The sequence below is a fragment of the Aquarana catesbeiana genome, linkage group LG05 (assembly GCF_042186555.1).
Source record: "Aquarana catesbeiana isolate 2022-GZ linkage group LG05, ASM4218655v1, whole genome shotgun sequence".
Lineage (NCBI taxonomy): Eukaryota > Metazoa > Chordata > Amphibia > Anura > Ranidae > Aquarana > Aquarana catesbeiana.
Genome location: NC_133328.1, coordinates 56,271,209 through 56,296,265, shown reverse-complemented (window position 1 = coordinate 56,296,265; position 25,057 = coordinate 56,271,209). Strand labels below are relative to the sequence as shown.

The 25,057-nt window shown below is 41.2% G+C and overlaps 1 pseudogene; it reads right to left on the bottom strand.

Moving 5' to 3' along the window:
* Nucleotides 1-25,057, bottom strand: part of LOC141145934 (sperm-associated antigen 6-like) — a 156,160-nt pseudogene that overhangs the window by 55,640 nt on the left and 75,463 nt on the right.

The window sequence follows — 25,057 nt, the reverse complement described above, 5'->3', positions numbered from 1 at the left end:
ATGCCAGTGTTTTCTAATTAATGGCAATCATTTCTGACTCAAGGGGCAATAATGCATTGAGAAAGGAATTATCCTTTAAACCATCTGATCCGTTGCTGTTTACTGTTTGTCTTATATGTATACTCTTGATATCTGATTCTAACAGGTCCAGGGGTTGATACCATTAGATACAATTTCTTATTATTGCATCTATAATTTATCTTTGCCACTCACAATACATGTAACCCTTAGCAGTTGGCTATAGACCATGAGCAAACCACATTGGGAGGATGAAAACTGGAAAATTGGAACTGTAACTTTTTTTTACACTATTTGCATGTTTCTTTTGTTTGTTTTTTGTGTTTTTTTTTGCTATTTTTTTACCTATTGTTGGCTGTAATCTGGTGGAGTGTCAAGAAGGGTGGAGCAGATTCCAAATAAAGCATTTTTCGCCTTTCATTAAACAGAAAGAGATAGAGTTTGGCCGGTGCATTTTCAGGTTTAGGTGGAGGGAACACAGGTAGTTGAATTATCCAATGTGAAGATTTACAGTAAATGAAAGATGATTGAAGAAATTCACACTTAAAAGGACTATAATACATTTATTACTGTCATGAATTTATGCATGTATCATGATTGAAATTATCATTAAATATTGTTTATATGTATGTAGTTTCACATATAGTGTCAGCGTAGTGTCACCCCCACAAGATGGGGGTGTTCAACAACTCTGTTTATCACAAGTTTCAATACAGGAGTGCGGTATCAATAGAACTTGCTTGCTGGAAGCAGAACTTTTCTTACAGTTTAGCTGAGATCAAAACTACACAACCCAGGAGCCTTTGCCAGGGAGCAGGAGCATTTAAAAGAAAAAGCCCAGGGCTCAGCGACAAACAGAGAACCCAAATCCTCTAGCAGTTCCTTCGGGGGTAGCCCTACAGATAAATAGACAAATAAACAATACATTCCCTTTAGCTGATGCTTAAATAACAGTATTCAGTAATGGCTAACAGTAATTCAAAACAAGTGGTGTCCTTTGATGTAATTTCCCTTATAGTAATTACTATAGTTCTCCCTTAAAGTGGATGTAAACCTGCAAATCTTCGTTTTAATGAAGACTTCTACCTGGTACAGTAGAGGATGTCAAGTCATCTGTGCCTAGTCTTGCCACAAAGAGTCAATCCAGCTCTGAACAGTGCTCTTGTCTTTTTTTAGTAGGATAAAAAAATGACACACAGATAAATTTGTGTTGCTACATCCCCACTGCTATGACTGACATCTCATTTCTTTACCTCATGAACCGCATGAGAGAGAGAATGTTACGATTCCAGCTTCACATCCCTCCTCTTTTCTTCTCCAGCTCTCCCAGGATTGGCTGCTCCACACCGCAGCATGATTGGGCATGCTGAAGTCATGTGGTGCCTTTCCTAAATTTTGACTGGATGTTACTTGAAACTCAGAAATAGGAGAGTAGGAGAGTGTGGAGGTGGGCGGGAATCTTGTGACATCACAACTCCGCCCACCGAACTCCGACAAAGAGACCCACCCATCGATTCCAAAGTTTTGCAGGGCTCATACTGCTGAAGGGGGTGACATTTGCAAGGTAGGGATACATGTAGGAGGCTTGCATGTACAGTATATATACATTAATACTGTGCCATTAGTTTATACTGAGTGAGTGGTGGGTTTACATCCACTTTAAGAAGCTCTCTAGACATCTAGCCTGCAATCAGTGTGATTCCATGTCTGTATAATGACATTTCTCCTCCTCTTCTTGCAGTTATAGCTCTGCAGATCTCAGACGCACACTGACAGCTGCCGATATAACAGCAAACCATCAAATATGTTACTTATGCAATATTTACCCATGTTTGTCAGTGGCCTGCTAGCCTTTGAAGACTGACGTGAAAACTAAAGGAAGTTCATAACTGTTTGGGGATTCCACCCTGATTGTGGCTGCATGTCTGTATCTAATAATGCAAAGCTCTCTGGGAAGCCAGATTGGATGAAAGCCACTTTATAAATTCATGTTATATTTAGAAAGAGCTATGCAGCTGTGGTCTGCTGTTACCTAATGAGACAAAAAGAGTCCTTTAATATCCTATCTTTCTTTATTAAAGAAATTATTTCATGGCCTGTATTGCCCCAAGGCAGCATTCCACTTGTGTAGAGTGTGCATGCGAGCAGCTCTGTAATTATTTTAAGTTCATAACTTTCAGTGCCTCATTAAAGAGGGAAACCTAGGTGGGGGTTTTCTGTGTTAAGGGAAGCATTAAATCTTCACAGTGTTTTCACAGTTCACAAGCTACCTGCAGAATGGCACAGCTTTAGCTTTCAGTTATTCTACATAACAAGACAAATAAATACACTGAAATGTGGGAACCCGTTATATATTTTATGATAGCTGGGAAGGTTCCTGTTGTATGGCTTTTAAAACTTACAGGAATTAAATGCATACCTGTCAGTCTTTTAATAAAGTTTGAGAAAATTGGGTACTAAAACAAGTAGCCAATAGCTGCCCTAGCATCGGTTTTTGTCCGTCGGACTAGCATACAGACGAGCGGACTTTTCGACCGGACTCGAGTCTGTCGGATAGATTTGAAACATGTTTCAAATCTAAGTCCGTCAAACTTTTGAGAAAACAAAGTCCGCTGGAGCACACACACGATCGAATTGTCCGACGAAATCCGGTACGCCGGACCAAGTATGCCGTAAAGTCCGATCGTGTGTACATTAGTTGTAACAATAAATAAATTTAAGAGACTTTCAAATATGCACCTCATGAAGTCATTAAATCAGTGAGGAATCCATTCATAAAATCAATACATCCTTTTATTATAGATATTACTAACATGTCAGATCAAACAGTTACATACCGTATTTATCGGCGTATAACACGCGCCGGCGTATAACACGCACCCCAAGTTTAGGAGAGAATTTTAAGGAAAAAAAATTTTTAGGAGGGAAGTTTAAGGAAAAAAAAACTTACATTAAAATGCCCATCAATGCAGCCTTATCTGTCCATCTGCAGCCTTTTCAGTGTCAGTGCAGCCTTGCCCCAGTGCAGTCTTGTCAGTGCAGCCTTGCCCCAGTGCAGCCTTGTCAGTGCAGCTTTGTCAGTGCAGCCTTGTCAGTGCAGCTTTGCCCCAGTGCAGCCTTGTCAGTGCAGCCTTGCCCCAGTGCAGCTTCGTTAGTGCAGGTCTGCCCCAGTCCAGCCATGTCAGTGCAGCTTTGTGCACTCGGTGTAGATTCAAAAAATGGCGCCGAGACTGCAGGGAGCCGAGATACACATACTCGAGTGTTCTCGGCTTTTTCCGGCGCCGCCGTCACACCCAGTCCCGCCCCTGGACCTGTGTTATGTCCATCATAGGGCGGGACTGGGCGTGACTGTGAGCGGCGCCGAAAAAAGCCGAGAACACTCGGGTATGTGTATCTCGGCTCTTGTCGGATCCGAGATACACATACCCGAGTGTTCTCGGCTTTTTTCGGCGCCGCTCACAGTCACGCCCAGTCCCGCCCTATGATGGACATAACACAGGTCCAGGGGCGGGACTGGGCGTGACGGCGGCGCCGGAAAAAGCCGAGAACACTCGAGTATGTGTATCTCGGCTCCCTGCAGTCTCGGCGCCATTTTTGAATCTACCCACGGCTGTGTATGTCGGCGGCGACCGCGGCAATTGCCGCGATCGCTCCGATGACACAGAAATCGGCGGGGATCGGCCTATAACACGCACCCACGGATTTTCCCCTGATTTTCAGGGGAAAAAAGTGCGTGTTATAGGCCGATAAATACGGTATATGAGAAAATTCAATGTACTGATATGTTGTTCGTATAATGACGGTGCACTAACAGACGGGGCGCTCTATTCTGAACCATAGGTTGGCAAGGTGCTAACACTAGTTGTCTCTCTTGTCCTCTCCTTTTTATGGGTTTTGTGGATATGGGTCTTTTAGATGCGTTTATTGGAATTCACAGTGATATAGATACCTTTCTTTCTAAATACACCTTGGACATCGTTTAGAATATAAGACGCTCATCCTATATGTGCCGGGTATATTTAATTCCCATGCTGGGACTAATAGAATCTAGATATAATTTAGCATAGGGTTACCACCTGTCCGGGATTCACCCGGACAGTTCAGGTTTTGAATCATGTGTCCAGGTTTCAGTCCACCTATTCAGACAGGAATGTGGCTCAGAACGGGGCTTGACAGGAAGGTGAGGGGGCACTATGTGCACCACATTTCTATTCTCTTTGGAGTGCCCAAAGGTGTCCCAGGTCTGTTACAATCCTATAGTGTTTATTGAAAAAAAATAAATTAATATGCGCCTCTAAAGTGTTCGGGTTTGGCTTGAAGAAAAAGTGGCAACCCTAATTTAGCATCTTTTCTGTTTGATCTGATCTTTTGGACATCCTAATTATTGGGCATGTCTGTTTTTAGGTAAGAATATAGTTTGATTTTTTCGCCCTTGTCATTTTTCTCTTCATAGATGGAGTGATATTGTTATAAGGATCTATATGAGAATACATCCCAAGTCCTGAAGAAGCGGGACATCTGCAAAACACATATACTACTCATGACTACCATCATGGGGGGATGATTTAGAATTTTCACATATATCTAGCTGTTTGATCCAACATGTTTTTAATATCTAAATATGGTAGATTCTAACATGATCTATAATAAAAGTGTAGCCAGGTAGTAATTGTCCTGGCTAATTGTTAGAAGATCCACTGACTCCTCTCTAATTCTGGAATTACTGCACCTGGACGGCTGTCTAGGTGGACGTGTGTTATGTTGCCCCGGGTTGCTAGGCCGGAAGCCAGAGGCCTATTACGAGGACAACTGGCTGCTAGGCTGCCTGAGGCCTAACCAGGAGCAGGAGAAGCAGCGTAGGGTTGGGACTGCAGGATTGGAGTGTAATCAAGTTGTGAAGGTTCAGCCAGACGGGGAACCAGTTGTGGTCAGGGGTAAAGGGACCATCCACCTTATTACCGGAGACTACTGTGAGTAAGCTCTAGCAAGCACCTGAGCAGTCCTCTCACCACCCGGGGATGGTGAAGAAGTGGGAACGATTCAGCGAGTGCCAAGCCAGGGACCCAGCAGGTTAGCGGGGATGACGCTTGAGTATACAGCGGGTTAGCTGTGGAAGAGCTCAGGAGATCTGGTGACAACTGGGATCTGGAAGTCTTATTCTGACTCCAACTGTTGTGAAGTGACTATCCCTTGTGAGACCTCTATGCCTGGCCTGTATAAGGTATAATCACTGAAGGCAATCCTCATCAGATAGTTTGAACTCACCATCCACAAGATGAAGAGGTTGTGGTATTTATGCGGTCAAAAGATGATATTGTCTGTAGCTTACAATGGAGAATGCATGTGCCCTGCTACATGTGGCTTGGTAAAGTGGAGTTCCACCCCCCCAAAAAAAAAAAAAATTTGTAATGTTCTTAAAAAAAATTTAAAAAAACATTTGGAGAAAATGTTTTTTTTTACTCACCTCTAAATGCCTGTTGCTAGGGGTTCCCTCGTAATCTGCCTCCTTCGGTGCCTGGGCTCCTGACGTTACTTCCCTTGGCGCAGGAAGGGAGATCGCCTCTCCACCCTCCCTCTTGTCAATCATCTGGGACACGTGATCGGTCCCAGATGATTGCGGGGCCAGTGACGGCGCGCGGCTCGCGCATGCGCAGTGGGTGCTCAGCAGTGAAGCCACAGCTGGGCGCCCACAGTTGCAATGCCAGCGATGATGAGCGGAGGGGGGGATGAGCGGGGCTTCAATCCCCCGCATCGCTGGACCCTTTTTTTGTCATACTTATCTGCTCTTTGCAATGGCTTTGCACAGAGCAGCCCGAATCCTCCTCTCCTCGGGTCCCCCCACTGGCACTCCTGGCCTCTCCCTCTTACCGAGTGTCCTCAAAGCAAGCAGCTTGCTGTTGGGGCACCTGAGCAGGCTCGCTCCTGAGCCACGGCTCTGCATATCCATTCACACACAGAGCCAGCTCAGCCCCCTTCCTTCCCCCTTTCTGTCCTCATTGACCAATGACTCCCAATTCTGTCTCATTTAATGAGGATGGAGAGTTCCTGGGGGCTCAGGTAAGTATTAGGAGGGGCTGGAGAACTGCTGCACAGAGAAGGTTTTTTACCTTCATGCATGAAGGTAAAAAACCTTGAGCCTTTACAACCACTTCAATGACTTCATGAGGTGCATATTTGAAAGTCTCTTATAACTATTGATTGTGAAACTATTGTTTCATTTGGCTTGATGCCCTCCACAATGCGGTGTCCATGAGCATCCTCACCTGCTTTGACCGGTCTTCCAAGTTTCGAAATTCAGCCATTTTAACTGACCAGGCCCGTACGACCTCACTCCTGCACATGCATGGGAGTTCACTCATCTTGGCAGATGCCAGAATTGTACTGTGAGCTGCACGTGCACAGCTTAGTGTACATTGTGAACAAGCAGGTAAGAACAGGTAAGAGTACTTTAATTCAGAAGAAACATAGTTTAAAAACCCTGCCTGTTCACAAATATTTATTAAAGGCCAAGTTTACCTTTGAAAAAAATAATGAATGCACATGAATTTTGCAGTGAAAAAAAAGTGAATGTATTATTTTTTTAAACGGTTCTACAAAGCTTTGTACCCACAATCAATGGATCATGGGTGCAATGTCAGGCTCCAGCACACTTTCCCTCCATCTTTCTGTCCTCCATATCCACATGGACTTTCAGTTAGAAAACTGGAGAAAGAATGAATAGACTACGATGAATGAATAGTCCTTTGAAAACTACAAGTCCATCTGCTGCGGTTGTTTATTTATTCACAAATCTCTGTTATTGAAAGACGCGGATGTGTGGGCAGAATGTCCCCAAGTGATTAAAGCCAGGTACACACGTAAAGTTTTTTTTTCATTCAACCCAGCAGGCTGAACAGAAAAAACCTGAGAGATTGCCGGGCTAACATGTGCAATGTTAGTACAGCAATCTCACCTGATGTGCCTTTGTGTTCTGATAGGGGGACTGCCTCCCCCCCCCGCCAGAACACACTGATGAATGCTGGTTTTCCAGCATGTCCCTTCCACAAAAGCTGGTTGTTATGCCCGGTACACACGATCCGAAAATAGTACGAAAAAAAGGCCGCATTCTAATCGATCGTACGATAATCGGATCGTTAGTACAGAGCTTTCGAGAGCCGATTAGGACAGTTCATCCGATATTATTTTATTGGACAAGCACGGAAATTTTTTCTGTATGATGCCAGATCATACGATTTTCGTTTAATCAATACAGCTATCGTAAATGACATCACTTCTGCATTTTTATTCTGTTGTACGGGAATTTTCGTGACTTTAGTAAACTCATCAGATTCGACGTGACATTAGCAAGCAAAAAAAAATGGACGATCATTCATACGATAATCGGATCGTATGTACGGGGTATTAGACCAGCTGTGCACACTTCTGATACTGGCTGCTATTCGGCTTGTTTGTACCAAGCCTAAGTCTCATAAAGGGTCATCACAGAGTCGAAAATATGGCAAACAATCACAACTTCCCCCGCCACTGTCAGTTGGGTCTCACTGTCGGTCATCCACCCCGCACTTACCCCATCTAGGTTGTGGGCAGGCAGCGCTACTGCTGGCGACGGGCGGTGGCTTCTATCGCGTCTCCTCCTCCTCTGCATTACGTCGGCTTCCACTGTGCGTCTCCTCCCTCCTCCTCCTAGACGTCCAATAGGATCACCTGTCCTTTCAGCAAATCAGGTGACATGTCCCGCTTCGTGATTGGCTTGGAGAAGGATCAGTGGGGCAATAGCGAATGTCTATGCTCTATTGTCACACAACTGGGTGGGCTCGGAGCGCAGTGCTAAGCTGTGTATGTATAGCACCAGTACCTTTCGTGTTACAGGCCTTACACATACTTGTAAATAAGTGTCAAAATTCCTTTTCTTTATACATGTTCCCAGTCAGTGGCTCAGGTTGCAATGAAGCTAATGCATAAGCATAACAGTCAGTTAAAGTGATTCTAAAGGCAATTAAAAAAAAAATAACAAACATGTTATACTTACCAGCTCTGTGCAGTGGTTTTGCACAAAACAAGCCCGATCCTCCTCTTCTCGTGTCCCCCACCGGTGCTCCTGGTTTCTCCCCTTGCTCTGAGGGCACTTGTGTGTGCTCGCTCCCGAGCAGGCTCTGTCCCGCCCAGCCGCTCTCTCCCCATTGGCCGTGATTGACAGTACCAATGATTAGAGAGAGAGACGCTGCTCTCGTGCACATCACTAAATCAGGATCGGGCTCAGGTCAGTATTTAGGGGGGCTGGCTGCGGAGCTGCATGCAGAAGATTTTTTACTTAACTGCATAAAATGCAGTAAGGTAAACAAACTTATACCTTTACAACTACTTTCACTACCATTAAAAAAAAAAAATGGTTATTTTTTTATGTACATTTTACCACCTCACACTGACCTTATTATGTATATTAAAGCAGTATTAACACCAAAAGCAAACATTTATTATTTTGCAGCTTACCAATTCTTAGATGTGATGATTGCATTTTTTTTTTCTTAACTTTCTTTCTTCTATTTTCACGTGGTGATCCAGCCAGTAAATCTGGCCATATGGATCAGCAGGGACCAGAAGAATTTTGATCCATGTATGGGTTTTTTTTTATTCAACCTGCTGGCTGAACGAAAATAAGATGATTAATGTATAGGCTGCCCTAAGCCTAGTACACACAGTCAGAAAATTGGACGACAAATACCGCTTTTGAAGCGATCATACAATATTCTGATTGTTAGTACACAGCTTTCAAGAGCCGATCGGGACAAGTCGCGCAAAATTATCCGATGGGACAAGCATGACATTTTTTCTCGTATGATACCAGAACGTACGATTTTCATTTATTCAGTACAGTTTTTGTCCGAAAAAAATCAGAACAAAACGCATGCTTGGCAACAAAAGAATACATTACAATACAATACAACACATTATATCACTTTCGAAGTTGTAGTCTGTCGTACGAGAATTTTCGTAACTTTACTAATAATTTTCAATATGAGACTCGTGTGTACAAGGCTTTAGCCTGTTGTTTTTCAAAAGATCAAGCTCTCTAGAAGAATGTATTAGTTACAGAGATGAGACAAACCATTTAACACTAGCAGGGATGCTTATAATTCTTTATTTACAGTTAGGTCCATATATATTTGGACACAGGCACAATTTTCATACTTTTGGATCTGAATGCCACCAGAATAAAATTAAACCGAAACAATCTAAATAAATTTGAAGTGCAGACTTTCAGCTTTAATTCAAGGGGTTGAACATGAAAATTTAAGCGGAGTTCCACCCAAAAATGAAACTTCCGCTTTAAGTACTCGTGACCCCCTAACATGCCACATTTGGCATGTCATTTTTTTGTGGGGGAGAGCGGGTACCTAGTTTTCACAGGTACCCAGCCCCCATTTCCTTTCCTGGTGCCCTGGAATTGAACAAATTGAACAAATTAATATAATCATAAATAAAATGTTCATTTTTAATATTCTGTTGAGAATACTTTACTGCCAATAACTGCCTGAAGTTTGGAACCCATGGACATTACCAAAGATTGGGCTTCCTCCTTTCTGATGCTTTGCCAGGCTCTAACTGCAGCTGTCCTCATTTTTTCTTTGTGAGTCTTTCTGCCTTTAGTTTTGCCTTCAGCAAGTGAAATGCATGCTCAATTTGGTTGAGATCAGGTGATTGACTTGGTCATTGCAGAATATTTCACTTCTTTTCCTTCAAAAGCTCCTGGGTTGCTTTTGCAGTGTGTTTTGAAACATTGTCCATCTGTACTGTGAAGCGCCGTCCAATCAACTTTGCTGCATTTGGCTGAATCTGAGCTGACAGTATATCTCTAAAAACTGCAGAATTCATCCAGCTGCTTCTGTCTTCTGTCACATCATCAATAACCACCAATGACCCAGTGCCACAGGAAGCCATGCATGCTAATGCCATCACACTGCCTCCATCATGTTTTTCAGATGAGGCTGTGTGCTTTGGATCATGAGCTGTTCCAAGCCTTCTCCACACTTTTTTCTTCCCGTCATTCTGGTACAGAGTTATCTTAGTTTCATCCATCCAAAGAATGCTTTTCCAGAACTGGTCTGGCTTTTTTAGGAAAAGTCTAATCTGGCTTTTCTATTCTTCAGGCTTATGAATGGTTTGCACCTTGTAGTGAACCCTCTGTATTTGCTCTTGTGAAGTCTTTCTGATTGTAGACCTTGACAATGCTATGCCCACCTCCTGGAGAGTGTCCTTCACTTGTCTGGATGTTGTGAATGGGTTTTTCTTTACCATAAAGAGAATCCTGCGATCATCCATCACTGTTGTCTTCCGTGGATGTCCAGACCTTTTTATGTTGCTGAGCTCACCAGTGCATTCTTCTTTCCTCAGAATGTACCAAACTGTTGATTTGACCACTCCTAATGTTGCTGCTATCTCTCTGATGGATTTTTTTCCTTTTTAAGCCTTACAATGACCTGTTTCACTTGCATGGGCAGGTCATTTGAAAGCTTGATGTAGATTCACAGCAATAGATTCCAAATGCAAATATCACACTTAGAATCAACTCCAGACCTTTTACCTCCTTAATTGATGTAGAAATAACGAGTAGCCCACACCTGGCCATGAAACAGCTTTTAATTCAATTGGCCCCTTGAAAAGGGGGGGATAGCTATTCTTAAGAGCTGTAATTCCTAAACCCTTCCTCCAATTTGGATGTACCCTCAAATTAAACCTGAGAGTGTGCACTTTCAGCCCGTATCTATTATATAACTATAGATTGAATGTGTTTTGGTAAATGCCTGAAAAAAATACTAAAATTGAGCCTGTGTCCAAATATATATGGACCTAACTGTACGTAAAAGGTAAAAAAAAAAACAGTTTGCTGTAACTACTTATTAAGTAATAGCTGGAGTTTGGCTTTAATTTGTAAGTGTATTGAAGAGTAATTGAAATCTGCTAGTCCATCTAGTCCCCCCCCCTCTCAGACTGACAATGCTAACAATGTTGCTGTCCAAAGGTGCTCCCTGTGCTCTTTCATCCAGAGTGGGGGCACTCTAATACAGGAGGTGTGTTACTGGCCAGATCACCAGGTGAAAACAGAGGGAATAAAGCCCAAAACAGGAAAATAAAGGCAGCCACCACAGTGGGCACAACAGACAGCAGCACTGTCAGCCTGGGGAGAGGGGATGACTGCCGGCCACAAGCGATCACGGGCACGATTGGCAGAACAGGGACTTGTGTGTGTAAACATACAAATCCCTGTTCTGTTCTGTAAGGGGAGACAGATCGTGTGTTCCTAATAGCTAGGAACCACGATCTGTCATTTCCTCTAGTCAGTCTCCTCCCCCCACAGTTAGAAACACACACAGGGAACACATTTAACCCCTTGATCGCCCCCTAGTGTTAACCCCTTCCCTGCCAGTGACATTTTTACAGTAATCAGTGCATTTTTATAGCACCGATCGCTGTATAAATGCCAATGGTCCCAAAAATGTGTCAAAAGTGTCCAATGTGTCCACCATAATGTCGCAGTCCTGATAAAAATCGCAGATCGCCGCCATTACTAGTAAAATAATAGTTATAATAAAAATGCTATAAATCTATCCTCTATTTTGTAGACGCTATAACTTTTGCGCAAAACAATCAATATAAGCTTATTGCGTTTTTTTTTTACCAAAAATATGTAGAAGAATACATATCGGCCTAAACTGAGAAAAAAAAAAATTTTTTGTTGTTTTTTTTAAAAATGGGGATATTTATTATAGCAAAAAGTACAAAATATTGTGTTTTATTCGAAATTGTCGCTTTTTTTTTTCTCTCTTGTTTATAGCGCAAACAATAAAAACTGCAGAGGTGATCAAATACTCCCAAAAGAAAGCTCTATTTGTGGGAAAAAAAGGACATCAATTTTGTTTGGGTACAGCGTCACACTACCGTGCAATTGTCAGTTAAAGTGACACAGTGCCGTATCACAAAAAATGGCCCGGTCATTCAGCAGCAAATTCTTCCGGGGCTGAAATGGTTAAGTAACAGACAGATGAAAGACAGAAGTTGTCAAACAAACCTGATTTCTTTTTATGAGGAGGTAAGTAAAAGGAGGTAAGTTAAACCTTGGACAGAGGGGTGGCTGTGGACGTGGTATACTTGGATTTTGCAAAAGCGTTTGACACAATTGCCTAAAAGAAAAAAATATTCTTTGTGCTAACCAAGTGAAAAAATAAAATAAATAAAGTGCCACTGCTTGTGTTAGCCTAAATACTAAAAGCTCAAAAACATATAATCCAAAAGAAACAAGCGTGCATCCATTACTCAATTAAGTATCAAGCTGTGAAGTAAAATGTGAACAAATGTGACCTTTGAAAAAAACAAAAAGTGCGTGTGTCACAGTATATAACTGTGTATAAACAAAACAATCATTCAAGTGTCACAATGTATGACTGTGTAAAAAACAATAATACATATTATCAAGTGAACAAAAATAACAATGGTGCAATAAAGAGACAAAAGTCCATGTGTATAATGATCACACCGTGGGATCCATGGAAAATCAGTATTAACTTGTGATATATAGGAACAGAGTCCATATAAATAATAATATCAGCATGAAAAGACTTCCAATATTCTGAAACTTGAGTGTTCCTGCAGCCAAAACATATAACAATAATGCCTCTTACCAGATCAGTTGGACCTCAGATTATACAGATCATAAGATCATAATCCACCTACATAGTTACATATAGTAGGTGAGGTTGAAAAAAGACACAAGTCGGAGGGCAGGAGGCGGAGCCTAGCAGAGCAGACATGCATTGTTAGAGCTCCACACCGCTGAGGAGAGAAGAGAAGGACAAAGCGGAGCCTGCAGGCTCAAAAGGTATCCATTTGAACCTTTTTGCCCCAGGGAACAAACTGTGAAAGTTTGGGCAGGAAATATGGTACTGGGAGGAAACCGTGGCAGAAATAAAAATCACCTCACAAAGAGCTCACAGGCACTCACTGCAGCTGAAGCAGCTCCAGTCACCTCACAAGATACAGCATCAGGGCGCTCTCACAGACAGAAAATGTCACAGCAAGACTCTCCATTTGAGTCAGATACAGAACAAATCCTCTCACAAACTTCTCCACAAGCCTCCTCAGTATCCCCAGTAATATTATTACAATTTGAAAAGATGCTTCATAAGGCTTTAAAACAAACCTCAGACCAAATAACAAAAAGCCTAACCAAAGAAATAAGAGAGCTGGGAAACCGCACCGCAGCCTTAGAAATAAAAATGGATGAAATTGAAATTACAACCCAAGAAAATATAACAGAATTGGAACAATTAAAAAAAGAGAATTTAATACTTCAAACTAAGCTCGAAGATTACGAAAATAGAGCCAGACGTTCAAACTTGCGCATAAGGGGAGTACCTGAAACTTTGACAGACCTGCAATCTACTATTACTGCTCTATTACAAGAACTAAAGCCAGATATCCCTATTGAACGTTTAGAACTGGACAGAGTACACAGAGCCCTCACAGCCAAAAAGAAAGATGGACCCCCACGTGATATAATCACAAAATTTCATTATTACAGAACGAAAGAACAAATACTAATTGCTGCAAGAGAAAAAAAGGAACTTAATTTTCAAGGACACAATTATCAAATTTTTGCTGACCTATCCCAACTTACTATTACTAAAAGACGATCCATGAAACCCCAACTAATGGAACTGCAACGCCACAACATTATGTATCAATGGGGCTTCCCCTTTTCAGTCAGATTTAACTACCAAGGTACAATTTACAGAAGCAGATCAGCAGATGAACTACAACAAACCCTTTTAAAATTAAATCTGACAGAACCCACAAGCAGCAACACTCCCACACCCAGAAGAATGGCGTCATCTTCACCTTCAGGCAGCACCCAGAAAATTTCAGAACAAAATGGGAATCATCATTCTCACAAAAGAGGCCGTTATGCCACATCATCCATGGACCAAGAAGATTCAATGGACTGACATCCTAATTCCTGATATCTCTTCATTTATTATACTAAGAGATGGTTCTCTATAAAAAACCTATATTTATAACTGAATGTAACTGCATTCTGATAGTCACACACTGTGTGGGATCATGTTACATTCCAGTTATATTTCTTATTACTTCTGATTCATATAGCCTTAGAATATATAAGTGAAATAAGGAAATTCTTGTTCAGTTATATATTATCAGGTAATAACAATAGATTTATTACTTTTTAGGACAAATATGTTCAATAATCCAGAAGTAATGGAAGCTTTTTCTTTCTTTTCTTAAAACAAATATATTATTACCTAACTAGTTCCTAGAATTATGTTTTTGTTTATTCTAATCTGAAGCAATACAACCTCAATTTTATGAGTTAACATATCTAAACAGTTACATATGAATAAAATATGTAATTGTTTACTCTAAAAGGGTTAAAATCCCAAAATAATTCAAGCTATCTTCATCAATACCAAAGTTATTAACAGTACCTTTCTAACTGAATTATTTAGCCTAGGGCAAGACTAACCATATACAACCACCCTGGAATAAATAATTTCAACAAAAACTATATTCTGCACTCCAATTAATGAAACATCATTTTGATGTCTTTTGACATAGCACTTCTCTCCTGTAAGCGGAAGATCCGTGTACCCCCATTAGCCCTCCTCATTCTCCCAACCATATTATGTGGGAGTGTGACGAAGGCACTTATTCCCCTGAGAGAGATATTTATTCTCTTTCACGGGTAAATTGTGATTACTTGCAAAAAATAATTTATACAATGTATCATCTAATCTCATATGTTTTTTGTTTACTCTTTACTCCAGAATTCACTGGTTTCTTTTCTATCTATTCATCTCTTCAGTCCACACAGGTTGATCTGCGCAGTCAGCTCTGCATAACAAAAAGTAAGTCAAAACTATTTGATCTATTGCCATGGCACCACTGAATATACTTTCCCTGAATGTTCAGGGAATAAATGTCCCTCAAAAAAGGACCAAAGCCTTCCGTACTTTCCATAACAAGAAGGCTCACATAGTATGCCTCCAAGAAACACACTTCACCAAAGATTCTACTCCAAAATATATTTCTCCTTTTTATCAACAAATTTACACGGCTTCTGCCTGTACCAAGCAAAGGGGAACTCTAATTGCATTTCACCGATCCACACCATTCACCTTATCATCAGAAATTAAAGACCCAGAAGGTAGATACCTGATACTCATGGGTTATATAATGGATACAGCAATCACAGTGATTTCCTACTACGCTCCTAACAAACAACCTACACCATTCCTCTCACATATATTACAAGTGATTAATACACACAAAATAGGAACAGTGATAATGTGTGGGGATTCGAACCAGGTCCTCCTCCCATTTCTAGATAAATCACCTTTTACACCATCCAAAATAACCTCTAGATTACCTTTTTCTCAACTTCTTTCCAAATACAATCTGGTAGATTCATGGAGAGAAAGTAACCCAATGAAAAAGAAATTCACTTATTTCTCGCACCCTCATCAAACCTTCACCAGAATAGATCATATTTTTCTAACAATAGGAATGATACCAGAAATTATTGCATCAGATATAATTCCGATTCCGTGGTCTGACCATAATGCAGTATACACTACTATAGCCTCAGCCATACCAAAAGCACATGACCCAACGTGGTACTTACCGGACATAATGCTCAAACACCCACTACATCAGATGGCCATTGAACAAGCTTTAAAGGAATACATATCAATTAATAATACAACAGACATCTCCCCAATAACACTGTGGGAAGCTCATAAGCCTGTCTTGCGTGGTACAATACAAAGACAAATGGCACTATTTAAACGGGAACGCAAAAATCTAGCAAAAAAACTAGAACTCAATTTTAATGCAGCCTACATATCATTTCAAGATAATCCATCTCAGAGTACAAAATCTCATCTGGAAAAATCTAGATTGGAATACGATCTATTTCTCACTGAGTCAGTTGATAAATCCCTCAAACGCTCCAAACACAATTTCTACATGAATACAAACAAACCAGGTACATACTTGGCTCGGGCATTAAATTCAACTAACAAATCTTTCAAACCAATACGTTTGAAATTATCAAAAAATGTTTACACTTGTAATCCAGTTAAAATAGTCCATAAATTTCACTCACATCTCGCAACTTTATACAAGACAAACAATGAATTTAATCCTACAGAAGCTGAATCCTTCTTCTCAAAAATAACCTTACCTGAGTTATCTCAGAATCAAAAAAGCAGTTTGGATGAGCCTATAACTATAGATGAAGTTGCTAACGCCATAAAAGACCTAAAACTTAACAAAAGACCAGGCCCAGACGGCTACTCGGCTTTATACTATAAAACATTCTCAGAAATACTCTCTCCCATTCTCACTGAAACTTTTAACAAACTTCTAGATGGACATTCTTTTCGGCAAGAAACACTAATGGCAATTGTTTGTATGATCCCAAAACCCCTTTCTGATGACACTTCCTGTGTGAATTATCGGCCTATCTCTCTGTTAAACCTCGATATTAAATTATTAGCAAAAATAATAGCAAAACGCCTCAATAGCATTATAGGAAAATTAATACATAGAGATCAAGTAGGCTTCATGCCAAATAGACAGGCAGGCGATGGTAAACGCAGGGCAGTGTTATTGGCACATATTGCTAAAAAACGGAAAATCCCTTTATGTTTTCTATCTCTCGATATTAAGAGGGCATTTGACACAGTATCCTGGCAATATATGCAATATTCATTACAAAAATGGGGTTTTGGACCCCACTTTTTAACATGGATCAAAGCATTATATAATAAACCCAAAGCCTATATAAAATATGCTGGATACAAATCTGAAGCCTTTAATATCGAAAGAGGTACCCGACAGGGTTGCCCATTATCTCCCTTATTATTTGCCCTTATACTCGAACCCATGGCCCAATACATCAGAACAAACCAAACTATAACTGGCATTGAAGTAGGAGGTATTACACACAAATTATGTATATTTGCAGACGATATATTACTTTTTCTATCATCACCACAGGTCTCTGGTCCTAACTTAATACCAGCTCTTGATGGATTTGCAGCCCTATCCGGCCTTATGATTAATCCTAAGAAATGCCTAGTGCTTAATATTTCACTCACAAACATGGAATTGATCCCGGCTAGGGCTGCACTCCCATTCACATGGGCAGAAAAATCAATCCCATATCTTGGAATTCATTTAACAGCATCTCATTCTGACTTATTCTCAACCAATTATCCTCCTGTATTAAGACAGATCACAAATCTAATAAAACAATGGTCACAACTTCCTTTATCCTGGATAGGGAAGATTAATGCAATCAAAATGACTATTCTACCCAAATTGCTTTATCTATTCAGAGTCCTCCCTATTCCAATTCCTTCCTATTTTTTGAGAATAGTACAAAAAAGAGCAACTTCGTTTATATGGGGCTCTTCTAAACCACGTATACCTATACACACACTACATCTTCCCAAAAATAAAGGAGGCCTGGGATACCCTAATTTTACTAACTACTACAGAGCAGCACATTTGGCCAGTCTGTCCAAATACCATGCAAAACAGGAAATCCCATTATGGGTATTTATAGAGGCTTCAGAAAACGACCCTCTATTAATATCAAATTTATTATGGCTTGATCCTAAAGACCGCTTTAAAATTCATAATCCCATAACTAAACACTTCTTATCTCTCTGGGATAAACTAAAAACCAAATATCAGTTACAATCTCCACACAATCCTCTCCTTTCTTTTATCAGAAATCCGGCCTTTTATCCGGCATGGATCTACCCAAATTCTTTTAAAGCTTGGACAACATCAGGCATTCAGACAATAAATGACTTCATAGCATCTAAATCATTCCTTTCATTCCCATCGCTTAGAGAAAAATATGATCTACCAAACTCTGAGATATTTAGATATCTCCAAATCAAAAATTTCTATACACCATTCCTAAAGGGGGATACACCATTATCCCAATTATCCATTTTTGAATCAATATGTACAAAAGATCCATTTGCTAAAGGTACAATTTCATCACTTTATAATCAATTATATGGAGTAGCAAATCTTAATAGACCCTCTTACGTTCAGAGGTGGGAGGAGGACCTGGGACGAACTTTAGAAGACACGGACTGGTCTAATATATGGCTCACATCTAAGTCATCTTCACCCAACATCTTGGCACTGGAGACAAATTATAAAGTCCTAACTCGCTGGTACCTTGTACCCGCTAGAGTGGCAAAATATTCACCTAATACCTCAACTCTTTGTTTTCGAGGATGCCCAGAAATAGGCACATATTTACACATATGGTGGACGTGCCCAGTAATCCAAACCTTCTGGAAGGAAGTCTTCGTGATTGCATCTAAAATATTTAAAAAAATAATACAACCAGATCCATATTTAACTTTACTTAATCTAAAACCGGAATGGTTAACACTCTCTCAATTCAAACTTATGATCCAACTAATAACGGCTGCAAAACAAACAGTGGCCAAGGCATGGAAATCTCCTACATTGGTACTAGCAGAAACAACTCACAGAATGAATAATACAATGTCCCATGCTAAGATGGTAGCCATCGATCAAAATCAAATTCCAAAATTTGAAAAACTTTGGCATCCTTGGATAAAACAACAGTTCCTGTCAAATTTCAATGACTCTGTCCTGTTGCCATGGTAACAGATTAAATGACTTACAGAGACACCCATTCTAAGGCTTCAAAGAGAACTAAAAAGAATAATAAACTGACGAGCGGGACAACCTTGTGGACCATACCTCTACCTTTCAACCCTTTTTCTTCTTTCTCTTTCCTTTTCTCCACCTTACGATTAAAGCTCATTATCAGAATTTATTTGACCTATATACACTCTACTTGTAAACAATATGTATAGTAGGTATAAATCATTTAAATACCTACAAAAGTAACTAAGGAAATGATATATATCTTTAATTTAGGTTTACGTGAACCCAATGTTTAATATTTGAAATTTCATGATATTTACCTATATAAACCCTACTGTAAAACAATGAGCTTACTTTATAGATCCTTGTAAACTTACTTTATGTATCTTTATGTATCTTTATAACATTGTATACTCAATAAACTTCTTTTGACAAGGAAAAAAGACACAAGTCCATCAAGTCCAACCTATGTGTGTGATTATGTGTCAGTATTGCATTGTATATCCCTGTATGTTGTGGTCATTCAGGTGCTTATCTAATAGTTTCTTGTAGCTATCAATGCTCCCCGCTGAGACCACCTCCTGTGGAATTGAATTCCACATCCTTGCCGCTCTTACAGTAAAGAACCCTCTACGTAGTTTAAGGTTAAACCTCTTTTCTTCTAATTTTAATGAGTGGCCACGAGTCTTGGTAAACTCTCTTCTGCGAAAAAGTTTTATCCCTATTGTGGGGTCACCAGTCCGGTATTTGTAAATTGAAATCATATCCCCTCTCAAGCGTCTCTTCTCCAGAGAGAATAAGTTCAGTGCTCGAAACCTTTCCTCATAACTAAGATCCTCCAGACCCTTTATTAGCTTTGTTGCCCTTCTTTGTACTCGCTCCATTTCCAGTACATCCTTCCTGAGGACTGGTGCCCAGAACTGGACCGCATACTCTAGGTGCGGCCGGACCAGAGTCTTGTAGAGCAGGAGAATTATCGTTTTATCTCTGGAGTTGATCCCCCTTTTAATGCATGCCAATATTCTGTTTGCTTTGTTAGCAGCAGCTTGGCATTGCCTGCCATTGCTGAGCCTATCATCTACTAGGACTCCCAGGTCCTTTTCCATCCTAGATTCCCCCAGAGGTTCTCCCCCAGTGTATAGATTGCATTCATATTTTTGCCACCCAAATGCATTATTTTACATTTTTCTACATTGAACCTCATTTGCCATGTAGTCGCCCACCCCATTAATTTGTTCAGGTCTTTTTGCAAGGTTTCCACATTCTGCTGAGAAGTTATTGCCCTGCTTAGCTTAGTATCGTCTGCAAATACAGAGATTGAACTGTTTATCCCATCCTCCAGATCGTTTATGAACAAATTAAATAGGATTGGTTCCAGCACAGAACCCTGGGGAACCCCACTACCCACCCCTGACCATTCTGAGTACTCCTCATTTATCACCACCCTCTGAACTCGCCCTTGTAGCCAGTTTTCAATCCATGTACTCACCCTATGGTCCATGCCAACGGACCTTATTTTGTACAGTAAATGTTTATGGGGAACTGTGTCAAATGCTTTTGCAAAATCCAGATACACCACGTCTACAGGCCTTCCTTTATCTAGATGGCAACTCACCTCCTCATAGAAGGTTAATAGATTGGTTTGGCAAGAACGATTCTTCATGAATCCATGCTGATTACTGCTAATGATATCGTTCGTATTACTAAAATCCTGTATATAGTCCCTTATCATCCCCTCCAAGAGTTTACATACTATTGATGTTAGGCTAACTGGTCTGTAATTCCCAGGGATGTATTTTGGGCCCTTTTTAAATATAGGTGCTACATTGGCTTTTCTCCAATCAGCTGGTACCATTCCAGTCAGTAGACTATCTGTAAAAATTAGGAACAACGGTCTGGCAATCACTTGACTGAGTTCCCTAAGTAACCTCGGATGCAAGCCATCTGGTCCCGGTGATTTATTAATGTTAAGTTTCTCAAGTCTAATTTTAATTCCGTCCTCTGTTAACCATGGAGGTGCTTCCTGTGTTGTGTCATGAGGATAAACACTGCAGTTTTGGTTACTGAAGCCCCCCGATTCACTCGTGAAGACTGAGGAGAAGAATAAATTCAATACCTTCGCCATCTCCCCATCCTTTGTAACCAGATGTCCTTCCTCATTTTTTATGGGGCCAATATGGTCTGTCCTCCCTTTTTTAATGTTTACATACTTAAAGAATTTCTTGGGATTTTTTTTGCTCTCCTCCGCTATGTGTCTTTCATGTTCTATCTTAGCTGTCCTAATTGCACCCTTACATTTCCTGTTGCATTCTTTATAAAGTCTGAATGCTGAGGATGATCCCTCAACCTTGTATTTTTTGAAGGCCTTCTCCTTTGCTTTTATATGCATTTTTACATTGGAGTTAAGCCATCCAGGACTTTTGTTCGCTCTTTTAAATTTATTACCCAATGGGATACATTGGCTAATGCCCTTATTTAATATGCTCTTAAAGCAAACCCATCTCTCCTCCGTATTCTTTGTTCCTAATATTTTATCCCAGTTTATGCCTTTTAGCAAGGTTTGTAGTTTAGGGAAGTTGGCTCTTTTGAAATTCAGTGTCTTTGTATTCCCTTTATGTTTCTTATTTGTGTGATTTATACTGAAACTAATTGACCTGTGATCTCTGTTACCTAAATTGCCCCGCATTTCCACATCCGTGATCAGGTCTGTATTGTTGGTAATCAGTAGATCCAGTAATGTTTTATTTCTAGTTGGTGCGTCTACCATCTGACCCATAAAATTATCCTGCAAGACATTAAGGAACTGGCGAGCCTTAAATGAATGCGCGGTTCCCGCTGCCCAGTCTATGTCTGGATAATTAAAATCCCCCATTATGATAACACTTCCCATCCTTGCTGCTACTCCAATTTGTGATAGGAGATCCGTCTCCACTTCCTCCCTCAGGTTAGGGGGCCTATAGCATACTCCCAGTATTATTTTCCCCTTAGCTTTATCCCTTTGGAGCTCTACCCATAAGGATTCCACCTCCTCTCTAGCTCCCTCAGTGATGTCATCTCTCACATTCACTTGTACATTATTCTTGATATATAGGCATACCCCTCCCCCTTTTTTACCCTCTCTATCCTTGCGGTATAGGGTATACCCTTGAATGTTTGCCAGCCAATCATGAGAGCTGTTGAACCAGGTCTCTGAAATTCCCACAAAATCCAAATCCTCCTCGTACAACAGTATCTCTAGTTCACCCATCTTGTCCGCCATGCTCCTGGCATTGGTGAACATGCCACATAGTTTAGACCGGTCACATATTGTCTTCGTATTGTTTTGAGATTGCAACTAGGACTTGCTACTATACTCACCTTGTGTTTTTGTGCTTTGGTTAACCTACCACTAATGCCCCCCAATACTACCCTCTGGAATATCTCCCGCGCTGGCTATCTCTGCCTCTGGACCCTCCCCCCCATCGCCTAGTTTAAAAACCCCTCTAACTTTTTGGCCATCTTCCTTCCCAGCAGATCTGCACCCTCCTCATTTAGGTGCAGTCCGTCCCTTCTATAGTACCGGTTACCGACTGAGAAGTCGGCCCAGTCCTCCAGGAACCCAAACCCCTCCTTACTACACCAGCTCTTCAGTCACTTGTTTACTTCCCTAATCTCCCTCTTCCTTTCTGGTGTGGCTCGATGTACCGGTAGTATTCCTGAGAATACTACCTTGGAGGTCCTTTTCCTCAATTTAGCTCCTAAGTCCCTAAAATCGTTCTTTAGGACACTCCATCTGCCTCTGACTTTGTCATTGGTGCCAACGTGCACCATGACAGCCGGGTCTTCCCCAGCCCCTCCCAGTAATCTGTCCACAAGATCCATGATGTGCCGAACCCGAACACCTGTCCTTCAGTTCAGTAAAAGGGGCTCTTATCCAGCCACAAAGAACAAAGGTAAGTGTTTTCCTGCCAGATTCTTGGATACCAGGATCAGAGAAAAGGCCCCCATGGACCAGGATCTAATATTTCGTTACAGAAAAAGTCCTGGGAGTTTATAACTGACTACTGCAAGTACCATTCATACACTAACAGCGCAGCAACCTAACGACCACCACCTGAGAGCATATATAGGCCATATAGTGCTCTCAGGTGATGGTCGTTAGGTTGCTGCGCTGTCAGTGTATGAATGGTACTTGCAGTAGTCAACCCTTTGGGCTCCTTCTGCTAATCTCGTGTTTATCTCGTGTTAGTAGAAGTTTGGTAAGAGCTGATTCGCTCTTTTCAGACTCGTGCTTTTCCGATCGTTGCTGCTCCTCAGTTTGTGCTTGTGGGTTTGTATCTGTTCTTCAGTGCGTGTAGTCAGTTTGCATTTGTTTGTCAGTGCGTGCTATTTATAGTACCGTATTTGATTCTCAGTGCGTTCTTGTCCGCTCATTTCTGATTTTCAGCTCGTTCTTTCAGACCTTGCTGTTTTTCAGTGCTTTCTGTTTAGTTCGTTCTGACCAGCCGTCCGTTTTAAAGCCTTGTTGCGGGTACCTCCTCGTCGTAAAGTTCGTGCTGTGCGGGGGCTTGGTGTTGGGGTTCTTACTGTGACCCAAGCCCAGTCCATGAACAGGGTGGGGAGGAGTTCATGGACCAAGAATTGGTTGCTCCAGCGTGACCAGTTCTCTCACATGCCTTTGTTGCGGGAGATCCAGGAGAATAACCCTGATGATTTCAGGAATTATCTCCAGATGACGGATCCCAATTTTCACCGTTTGTTGGCTTTGCTGTCCCCTTTTATTAGCAGGCAGGACACCTGCATGCAGAAAGCCATCACTCCCGAACAAAGACTAGTTGCCACGTTGCAGTACTTTGTGATGGGGAGAAGTCTGCAGGACATCAAGTTCTTGACTGGCATCTCCCCCCAGGCTCTGGAGATCATTATTCCAGAGACCTGTTATGCTATCATTCAGGTCCTGCAGAAGGACTATATTAGGGTAAGTTTTCTCCTTTAACATCACATTCTATGTATTTATTGTTTGCTAATGTATTGTATTTCTTTCATCATTCCCTAATTACCATGATTGTAATATGCTGCGAATGTCCCCTTTGTCCTCAGGCATGCTGGCAGTTTTTAAACTTCCAAATTTTATGCATATTTACCTTCAATAACCTCCCCAGTATGCTATCCTGGGCCCATATCCACCTAGCCTAGTCACTTAACAATGTATTTTGTCAGCTCCATAGTAGTGCTTTACCCTAAACACCCCCTAAAATGTGTACAAATGTTATTTGTGTTCTTAAATTAAGGAAGAGTGCCAGAGGCTTTTTTTGGGGGGTCCCAAAATCATTTTAAACCCTCCCTCCCCCAACCGCTAAATCAACCCATACCAATCCTCTATCTGCTGACTTTGCCAAACCCATACACACTATACCTACCTCTTTTGTGTTCATATTTTCGGATGAATTCACCAAAGCATGTAATGCAAGGGCCTGCCTGAAACATTTCAAATTGTACTGTTTAAAGTTTGGTTCTCCTATTATCTTGCTAGTTAATTGCAGAATGTAAAATGTGCTTCAATTTGTACAGTGTGTATTCATATTTTTGTATTATGACACTTATTACCTGTCCAGTGGGCTTCCAATAGTGTAAGTAAGGAGGAGCTGGCCAAAGTAACACACATTATTTATTAATTCAGCTCTCAATGAAGTGGAGAGGGTTACCTCTCCAAAACACCCCCCCCCCCTAAAATTGTTACAATGGGCCATCAGAGGGGGGGGGGGGGGTGAATCTGCTAAGTGGACCTTATTTTTTTCCTTTAAATACTCCTTAAAAAAAATGTTATACTGGTGTTGGCTAAGAATGTTTGTGTCTAATCTGCTTGCAATGTTTATGTGCAAAATTACTAATTTTTTTTGTTTGACTCCACAGTTTCCTTCAACGCCACAGGAATGGCAGACGGTGACATCCCACTTTGCCGACCGTTGGGACTTTCCCAACTGTGAAGGGGCAATTGATGGGAAACACGTCCACATCGTACCACCACCCCATTCGGGGTCATACTATTATAACTATAAGGGGTTTCATAGTATTGTGTTGATGTCGGTGGTGTCGGCGACATATGAGTTTCTGTATGTGGACGCGGGGAGGAATGGCCGGATGTCGGATGGTGGAGTCTTTGCCCGGACCGAGTTCTTTCAACGTCTCCAGAGTGGTGGCTTGAAGTTGCCACCTGCGGAAGATAATGTTGAGGGACTGCCATTTGTGTTTGTCGCAGATGAGGCATTCGGTCTGGGTGATCACGTGATGAGGCCATTCCCCCAGAGGACCCTCACCC